Source organism: Macaca nemestrina, chromosome 10, assembly GCF_043159975.1.
Source record: "Macaca nemestrina isolate mMacNem1 chromosome 10, mMacNem.hap1, whole genome shotgun sequence".
NCBI classification, from domain to species: domain Eukaryota; kingdom Metazoa; phylum Chordata; class Mammalia; order Primates; family Cercopithecidae; genus Macaca; species Macaca nemestrina.
Genome location: NC_092134.1, coordinates 58645036 through 58655701, shown reverse-complemented (window position 1 = coordinate 58655701; position 10666 = coordinate 58645036). Strand labels below are relative to the sequence as shown.

Below are 10666 nucleotides of genomic sequence, written 5' to 3'. Positions count from 1 at the left end.
AGATATCCAACTAAGAACTTACCTAGAGGAAAAATATCAGAACAACATATGAATTGTATATCAAGAACATCCCTTCATTTTTTAGTTGATGATATATTAACTATTATTACTATTAACAATCTGCTACATGTAAGACATATTAATTACAAATGCTTCATACTTCAAGGAAATCAATGAAAAACGTAGGATGGACGATGAAAGACACTGGAATAAGCTTAAAGTTAAAACTAAGAAAATAAACAGAGGGGAAAAAAATTCTGGCTTTCAAAGCCAGAAGCTAGCAGCTGGGCTATAATGGTGCCGCTAAACATTACCTGAGCAAAAAATCTACAAGCAGTTAGAAAACATTACTCCACGGCTGTGGTGGAACAAGAGAAAGTAAGACCACTCAGAATCATACATGAATATAAAACTAAGATAAAGACACTGTGTCATTAGAAAAACAATCAAACACCCCCTCGCCAGGCTAACAGGAGTGACTACCACCTCTTTACCAATGATAACCCTGGTCCTACATTTTCTTCCTGTCTCCTAGAAACAAACAAGCAAACAAAGATAACTAATAGTTACATTTGCCTTGCATTCTGACAGCACTCAAACTGGAACCAAACAGAACCCAGGCAGTTGAAAACTCTTAATGTCCCTGTTAACAGCGACAAATAAACAAATACCAGATTATCCTCAGCTAGTGTTGAGAGATGGAGAGATTGACCCCTGAATTTAGGGGCTGGGTTGGCAACTTGAAGTTTCATTGTTCTTCTGCAGTCCTGACATTCCCAGATAACTTGGGCTCTCTAGGTGGTCAGGAGGTCCTAGACAAGGCTACTTGGCAAACACACATGGGCAACTCCTGCATGTCCTTGGAACTATACAAGGCCCTTTGCTTGCTCATTCCATTCTTCAGGACAACTGTATTAGCTTCGTGTTAATACATCCCCATGTAATAGGTGAAATCTGGGTTTTAGGTTAAATCCTTTTCCAAAGCCAGGAAGCCAATTTGTGATGAAGCCTCAGTAAACAGAGGTTTTAGGGCAGCATCCAAAGCACTGCTGGAGCCCAGTCCCCAAAGGAGAGATGTAGGAATCGTGGGACGAGTCTCTCAGGCATGAGAGACTGATAAACCTCTCAGAATTCCAGACACCTGGGCTAGAAGCTCATCTACAAGGTAAAATACTTAATTTGTATCCCGTGGAAGGCATGGAGAAAGAATTTAATGATGTCTGGTGGTTTTACTTCTAGGAAGTTTGAAGGAGACTCTTATACTCCTCCTGAAATGTGACTGACCCCCAGAATGCATGCGTGGGGGCTCTCCCACAAACGTCCTTCTAGTCACTCATTCATTGCCCAAAAGGTTAATGTGTGCCAACTAGATGCTAAGCATTAGAGGCTGGGGGTGGGATAGTGAGTAAAATAGACCATTTCCTCAGAGAAAAACATTAATTCACAAGTTACAACACATTGGTATGTGCCAGAACTAAGGCATTCCTTACACATTCCATTACACGTTTCCCAACTTGGGAGAGCCAAGAGGTGTGGGAGTGTCCCAGGGACACATTTTTTATTATAAAAGGAAAGCAGAAAGGAGAGGGATGTTGAAGTATTTTTGAAGGCATAATGAACATTTTCCATCTGATGGATTCTAGTTCCTCTGTGAAGCTGGTGTATAGCACTTCTGTGGAGGGGCCGGGATGGAGGTGGGCAACGTTTATGGGAAGTGGAGGTTTGAAATACTTTTGAATAGGAAGAATGTAGGCCAAAGAAACAATCATGCAATCTTTATGGGCCTATGATCTTTGCTTGTTTGGTATGCTTATCTATTCCATGTGCTGCTTTTTACCTAATGTATAGTAGGCACTTAAGAAATAAGTGGAGGATAAATGAATGATTTTCAGGTGGCTTCTGAGTTGACCATCCATTCTACAGTATGTATGTATGGTGACATCCATATGCGCCATAGCTCAATAGGGGTCAGTTACTTATAAGAAAACAGGGCTTGCAAAAGCAAAGAGATGTGTTTCTGCCAAGGCAGAAAGTGTTGGAAGGAGAATAAGATGGAGTGTTTAAAATAGTTAGTTATATGACAGACCTTAAAGTCTATTATAGTGAGAGGGTGAAAATGAGAGCAAGTTGTTACATCATGTATTTAAACCCATGTACAGATTTCACCAATGATTCAAATCCCATGGAGTACTTTATAAAATATTAAGAGACTATATACTGTACCCAGTTAAAATTTCTATACTTTCAGCACATATCTGTAAATTCTAATAAGCAAAGTAACCTTTTTCCTTGAGAACAATTACTGACTTTAAAAGACATTCTGAATGAAATGTTATCAAATCTAAAAAACTGCTACAAGACTGTAAAACTATGAACCACATGTTAAACAAAGAACAATTATCTCTTTTGGTACTGTCTGACATTAGGAGTTGTCTGACAGAAACCTATGAAAAAATTATATATTATAGAAATCAGCATAAAAATTGAAATAAATGTAACTCATAACTCATGTTTTACCCAGGTACTATTCTGATACAAATTATGCTTAGGTATTCCAATCACAATGCTGTATTAAATTCTGAACATTATATTTAAACAAAGATAATAACAAAATCAGGATTGAGTTAGAGAAATGTCAGAACAGGGATGAATCTGAAAACCATGTCAGATGAAAAATGGTAGAAGGAATAGTCAAAGGGTTCTTGGAAAAGAAAGTATTCAAGAGAAGATGCCATAAATCTGAACTTGTTCTAGTGTCAAGAATAAATAGATTTACTTTTCTGTATAACTCCAAAAAATAATAACTCCAATGGAATAAAGTTATTAAGAAACATATTTGGTTTCAACCATAGAAAATCCTAAAGAAAGTTAAATAGTTTGGTTTAGGATGGCTTCACAGATATATCACCTCCTGGTAGCCAAAACTTAAGGGTCTACAAATCAAAGAGAGTTTATGAAACACAGTGAGAAAGTAGTTACTGGTTACTCTTAGTAATAAAGCATACTTTTTTTGTATTTTTCAAACAATTCATTGTTTTAGAATTTTTAATCATTTTGAAAGAATGTATTTTTCTCCAGCTTTCAACAAGGAAAGTTATGCAATTTTTGTGAGAGAAGATACTAAAGAAAACCCAGAGACTATTGGATAGTGCTAACTCTGTCAATACCCTTTTCTCATAAATGCACCATGAAACGAATAAACAGAAAAAAATTAAAATATGTCTTATTTATTTTATAATGTCAATTTAAAAATTCAGTATTAATTATTCAATAAAATATATATTTTTGTTTGGGGAATTTAAAACATGTGGCTCTTGTCTATTTCAGAAATGGAAAGAATTCATTCCTGAAGTAGCTATAAGATAAGTACACAGGCATTGGAAGGCTCCCAAATTTAACTCTGTATCATGTGGACTGCATAGAAGAAAGGCAGTTCATTTTCTAAATAGTTGAATGGCAGCCAAAAACTTTTATAAGGAAGTAGATTTTGCTCTTTGCTATAATAAAAGAGGCAAGTATGCTTAAATGGATCATAAAAATAAAGGTGATAGAGCCAGGTGCAGTGGTTTCCACCTGTAATCCCAGTTACTCAGGAAACTGAGGCAGGAGGATGGCTTGAGCACAGGAGTTAGAGGCGAGCCCGGACAACAGAATGAGATCCCATCTCTAAATAAATAAATAAAAATTATTGACTTCAGTACCTTGAGTTAGCCATTTATTTTGGCTTCAGTTTTTTGAATAAAAATAATACAAAAGAAAGAATTATTGAGGGATAAAAAATGACTATCCACACATCCAGATTTATTTTTTGAATTTAGGCATAGAATAAAGAACTTCAGAGGATCAAAGATCATGGGCTAACAGCAAAAGAAGAAAACTGAATTATGCTGAAAGAATACAGAAAATAAATTTTTGAAAACTAAAAAATACAAATTTTGAAATTAAGAACATATTTCAGGAAACAGTACATGCTCAATTTCAACTGTGGAATTTTTTTCTTAAATCATTTGTGAGACTGGCTGTCAAAACTATTTAAATTGTTTGCATCAGAAATTGTTCTGATCTTCAGCCTGAAAAGAAAATCTACCTTTGTGAAATTAGATATTCTATCAACAGTAATCATTATACAAAACACAAACCATCTTTTATATAATAGGATATTCAAATAGAAATAGACGTTAATCTTAAGATATTTGAATAGAAAAGTAGTACAGGTTGACCAAAGCTTTGAAGACTTTTATGCAAATCTAACTTTGGACCCAGTCTAGGGCTTATTACTTTCTTGTAGGATTCTTTTGATGAACATTACTTGAGTCTGAACTAGCAAGAAAAGTAAGGTATTTTAAAGAATTGGGATTATTTTTTGAGCTGCAAGGCAGGCAGTGCTTATGAGGATGTCACGGGGTGCTTGTAATTGGACAGCCATCAGGAAGTAAAATAAAAGCTCTCTTGATTGATTTCTAATTTACAAACTCACTGCATTAGCTAATAATTCCCTCTCACTCTCTAAGACATACTGATTAATTCTCATAGCATTTGAAACAGTTTTGTTTAATAGCCTCCTGTCTACTGTGCCCCAACAATTCTGCACATTTGAGGTTCAACTATATGCTTAAAGTGGTTTCTGTCATTTATCTAACCTGCTTTTACTCCTGTACTTCACTTTTACAAGTACAGAATGTAATTATTATGTAAATTGATAATGTAAAGTAGCATATTGTAAGAAAGCCTTTTTCTATGAAATTTAATTCCAATGCTTTGGAAATGCTTGACAAAGACACATGACAATCTTGCAGTTAAACTAAGTGTAAAACTACAAAGGATGGGAGACCATTACTTTTAAAATGTAGAAAAATTCTTTATTCAGTTTCCCTCACAAGAGAGTTTAAGTTCTTGCTCCATTAAAAAAAATTAAACTGTAAGTTACAAATGATACATTGTATGTACAGTTTATTCAAGAAATACAACAATAAACTCCAATCAGCAGACCTATATTCACAGAAGAAACTTTGGCATTCTATTAAAGAATAAAGATAATAAGTATACATCTACACTGAGAAAAATTAGAATCTTTACATATATATGTTTATAAAAGTGGGTATATATATTTTTAATAATTTACTGATTTAACCAAAGTTTCAATTACTAATTCTTCCATATCTAGTAAAACAAAAGGGCTTTCTTCTGCCACACTAATCTCTATGTCTCTTTGGGATGAAATAATCACTTGCTCTTGCTCCTCTCTCTTTTTCAATTTTTTAAAAAATACCAGCATTAGTTATTTGTTTATTTAATTTACTTATTTTTGGATGAATAACAGCTTTATGTTTTTACACTTAAAGGCTGATGAGAAACCATTACTAATCTGATTAGAGAAATTCCAACACTCCAGCTGAAAAGTATGGTAGGCCAGGCGTGGTAGCTTACACCTGTAATCCCAGTACTTTGGGAGGCCGAGGTGGTTGTGTCATTTGAGGTCAGGAGTTCAAGACTAACCTAGCCAACATGACAAAAACTCATCTCTACTAAAAATACAAAAATTAGCCGGGTGTGGTGGCATGCACCTATACTCCCAGCTACTTGGGAGGCTAAAATGGGAGGATCACTTGAACCCAGGAGATGGAAGTTGCAGTGAACCAAGATTGCACCTGCACTTCAGCCTGGGTGACACAGCAAGACTCCATCTCCAAAAAATAATAATAATAATAATAAAGAAGGGAAAAAAAGTTACAAGTAGTTAATTGGCCAAAAGAATTTTCTTTTATAAGATACCAACTGTCAAAGAAGGAGAGAGGCTAACTTATTTGGAAAAGTTTGATAAAATCATAGACGTTCAGTGTTTGGTTGTTGGATTTGTAGATTTAAAAATTTTAATATACTAGTTCACCTATGGTGATTTTGTCTTCCATGATCTACCTATGCCTACAACCTTTGCTTCTCATTCAAAACAATGATGTGAATAGATGAATATTAATGTTTAGTCATCAGTGGGAGATTTATTTGACTCAAGTATTGGCTTTTGCATAGAGCTCTTAGTAAGGGAATCAGTATAGAACAGTAAGGTAAAGATAATAAATAGACTCATAGAACATTGAAACAAGAAATGTGGAATCGGTAAACATTTGTCAAGTTCTTATTATATGCCAGGTGCTGTTCTAGGTGCCAGAGGTACAATGGTTAACAAAGCGAGCTACATTTCTGCTCTCATAGAACATAAATTTGGGTTAGTTGGGGAGATTGGCAGAGGAGGCAAAGAAATAAAGAAGACAGTTTTGGAGTAATTCATGCTATGAAGGAAATGGTCTAAGGAGGATTGCCTGGGGCAATTGTTTTTAATTGTGTGTCAGGGGATACCTTACTGAATAACTGAGACCTGAAGGAAACAGCTACTCAATTTCCTCTGTGGACAATAAGCCTGAGTGGATAAGGTTTGGCTTATTTTATTTATTAAAAAAATAAAAACGGAACTGGGATTTAGGTTCAGAATTTCTTACTATTCTTCTGATTGATTTTCAGGATAATCATGAAATGTGAAATGAGAAAGAACTTATCTCAGGCCTTTAGTTCAACAAGCTCTCTGACACTTTGCTGTATCGTATATTACCAAGAGATGTGCTGTTAGAGCTACTATAGACTGACAGATTATTTCTCTATCTAGAGTACTTCTTTTAAAAGAATAAGCTCATTATTTTTCTTGGTCATAGATTTGGTTAAATATTTAAAAATCCTTGCTCTTAATTTCGATATATTTAGGTTGGTTTAAAAGTAATGCAGTTTTGGCCATTACCTTTAGTATTTTGTCACTACAAGAGCCAGACAAGTCACTACATAATTATGGCAGAGTTTTCCTTTCCATTAATCATAGCTAAATCATCTTTTCCTAATATTATATATTAGTTTCCTTGACTGAGAATGTAACCGAGAATTTTCACTAACTCTGAGTGTCTTTTTACTACAGAAGACTAAACTCATTCATTTAATCACAAACATGTTTGAGGGGCCACTATGTGTCAGATAGAAGATAGGAGTTGAATGCAGATAAATAAACAAGCTGGAAATTTTTCTGATTTCATAGAGCTTGCGCTTCTGTTTGTATACATTGATTTTGTTAGTATTTAAAAAAACAATCCTTTGATTTTGTTTCCAGGTCTATAAGCATATTTCCGTGATTTACAACACAGAAGTGACACTTCCTTCCACACAGAAGTATAGGTTAGAGATTATAACTCTGCAAATCACTTACTCAAATTTCTCATTATAGACATCTGCAACTGGATCCTGCTGTGTAAGTTCTTTTAACAGGTGAGCCTTTTCCCCCCAGAAGGATGAAACCAGATAGCAATGATGATGAAAATAAATGTTTATCACAGTAGTCACAAAATGTGATTGATTTTTCTCTTATTTCAAAAATCTAAACCACTGACTTTATATACATGTTTTTGAGAAACACAATGGAGATTACGACAGTGTGTTTAAACACACAGCACAGTAACACAAATCAGCCATATTCCTTCCTCTCACACATCATTATGGATTAGAAAGATGCTCAGGCTGCAGTGTCTCCACTGCTTATAGCAAGAGATTAATATTTACAGAAGCATACTGTAAATTTGGTAAGAATGAGAAAGTTTAAGGAACCCCACAAAGAGTGCATATCTTTAGTCTAAGAACGTTACAGATACTTTGTGTAAACACAGTGGTAAAGTTAAAATAACCTGTAATGATTCCCATGCTTCCAGAGATCTCAGTGAAGTGTAACAACCTTCTTGGCTGATAACTTTCTTCAGATGTAAACTTCAAATGCAACTACCCTTAGAATAAGCTGCCTTCACAAGTAGAGCTTCTTGACATCTGCTTTGTGGCTGAAAGCAAAGAAGACAAATGAGCCAGGCACAAAGGCACCGGGCCTCTGAACGCATGAGAAAGGACAAAGCCTGGGATCCGAAGATAAGCTACCATTTCTCACAAGCTTTTCTGTTCAGCCATATGCTGTGTGCTGGCAACCAATTAGTCGTAAATTCATGGCTAATGAAGACAGTAATCTACACTCTTTCCCCTTCACTGGTGAGAGGAAGGAACAATGACTGTGGTCTGGAATAATGTGACCTAACAGACTGCCAGCAGAAATGAGAGTTTTAGCATCTTATCATGTATGTAGGTTAAATATGATGTCCCTTTGCCTTTCTTCTTCCTGGCCTATTTTGATGATGGAGTCCATGCTTTACCATTAGTAGATTGTATCAATTGGTTTCTGTAAGCTTATTAGAAAGCTTGCTAACTAGCTTATTTACTATTTGCGATCTCATTATTAGAGAAATTATATTTGACAGGCATTTTAGCTGAAAGCAAGGAAAAAGAAGACAGTCTTGAAAAAGATGCCATTTAAATAAGAATGTGTTTAATTTGTCATGAATAGAAGATTAATAAAAGTGTTTTCTATTCCTAAATTCCAGCTGTAAATAGAACTTCTCAATTTATTTCTTTTATCTTTTCTACCCAATCACAAATGAACAAATGACACAACAGGCCTTTTTATTTTTTAATCTATTTGCCACCTGATTTACCAATACCGTAATTAGTTGAAAAATCTTTCTATTTTTTAATTGTCTTATCTAAAGAATGTATAAATGCTAATGTTAAAAATTAAATTCTAAGAACCTAACTATTCAGTCAGATTTTCTCTGTGCTAATAAAGTCTAATTAAATATTATGACAATGAAATGCTCTGATAATTTGTGGTTTCTTAATAGGTACAAATTTACTAAAATTTTCCTGCAGAAAGAAGTTTATAATTCTATACTGTTCGCTGTTATTTACTCATTTCACTTATTCAGTATTGTTAGGTGCTAATTAGATCAAATACTATAAATGCTCCTTTCCTAACTTTAACAAAAGGATATAAAAAGTACTAACTAAGCATTACTAAATGCTTAGCATTCTTGTTAATTATTGTGTGAGAGAGATGTACAGATAACGGTCTCTTACTCCAATAATTTAAAACAAAATTGAAAATCCATGACTAAGCACATGCAATACAACATGGGATATGGATAAAATGTTTCTATCAGCTTTGTGTAGATGAATGGATTCTGTATTCTGAATCAATGCTTTCAAAATGCAGCAAAGGAAAGCAACAAAGTCATGAAGATGGTGGGAAAAAATCAGCATCCAAAATAGCCTCATTTTCATCTTCAAGTCGTGGATGATATATATCAACTGAGCTATAAATGTCTAGAATGTGTCAAGGTATCTGAGGTTCTTATCTATTTTATGAACCTCAAGAAACTGCCAAAAAAGTTGACTTTTCAAAGCAGATTGGTATGGACTGTAATCATTGGAAAAATTGGTAAAGTTGAGAAAGATCTTTTTTGGTATAATCAAAATTGGGCAGGTTATTACAGCTTTGAATTCATTATAACATAAAAGTGCTAGAAAAAAACACCAGTCTTGAAAAATAATATCATCATTTTAATTCAAGCGTTCCTCCTGAACTCAGAACCACAAATATTTAACTACCTAGTGGACACTTCCAAATGACATTCTCTGGTAATCTCAAGCTCAATATGTCCAATACGGAACTCATTATTTTTCTCTAAAATACAGTTGTCCTCTCCTGTGCTAAAATCCCAGTGAATGGTGTCACCATGCACCAAGTCGCTAAATCAAGAAACTTGAAAGTAATTTTGATCTCTTTACCTGCCCACATCCAATCAATCATCAAGTTCTGTTTATGTAACTTCGAAAATGTCTCTTGATTCTCTACATTGCACTCCTCTAACTCAGTCCAGCATTAAATTTCATCTTGAGCACGGCTACAACCTCCTCATTTTGCTCCCTGTCTTCCATTCTGTACTTCTCCAATTCAGCCTTCACACAGCAGCCAAATACGTTTTCCTAAAACCCACACGGGAACATGGCATTTCTCTGTTTAAACCTTTGTGGCACTTCCCATTGCCTTTGGGGTGGGGGGAACCAACCCTATATAACCTGTTTATCAGATTCTGTAAATGAACCCTTTCCTTCATTTCTTATATCTTCTGTCACTACTCCAAAACAATGTACTCTGAATTTCATCCATAGGGACGGCTATCATTTTTTTCTAAGGCTCTATGCACTATTGTGAACTATGATTATATATTAAGTCATTAAGTCAAGTTAGTGGGTCATTCTTAATAACTTTAAAATGAAAAAATTAGAATTTTAGTAATGGCATAAACCAGAAATATATTTTGCCACATGTATATACATACAAAATATTGTATATATTAAGCTATGTCAAAATTTTAAAATCATTCTACTAATTAATACATACTTAATCACTTTGAACTATATATATCTTTGGCTTTAAATGGCCACCACTACAACCACCATCAAACACCTTCTTGCAACATATCTTCTTTTTAGCACGTCTTTGCCTGGATAAATCCTACTTACCATTTAAGTCTGAGCTTTTCTCTTACCTCCTATAGGACCTGAAAGCTGAAGTTTCTTGGTACTCCTGTAGCACAATTTACTGCCAACTCAATAGTATTGTTGTATACTATATGTATTTTTGAAGTAAAATGATATTATTTTTTGTTTTTAAATTTTTTTATTTCAATAGTTTCTGAGGTACAGGTGGTTTTTGATTACATGGAAAACTTGTTTAGTGGCGATTTCTGAGATT

General features: G+C 34.4%; 1 long non-coding RNA gene across 1 annotated transcript; it reads left to right on the top strand.

Annotated features, from left to right (window-relative positions):
* Positions 1-670: 670 nt before the first annotated feature.
* On the top strand, positions 671-10547 carry LOC105473350 (uncharacterized). Its single transcript, XR_982191.2, has 3 exons — positions 671-1165; positions 7148-7302; positions 7740-10547. It is a non-coding gene; the product is annotated as an uncharacterized lncRNA (long non-coding RNA).
* The last annotated feature ends 119 nt before the right edge of the window (positions 10548-10666 follow it).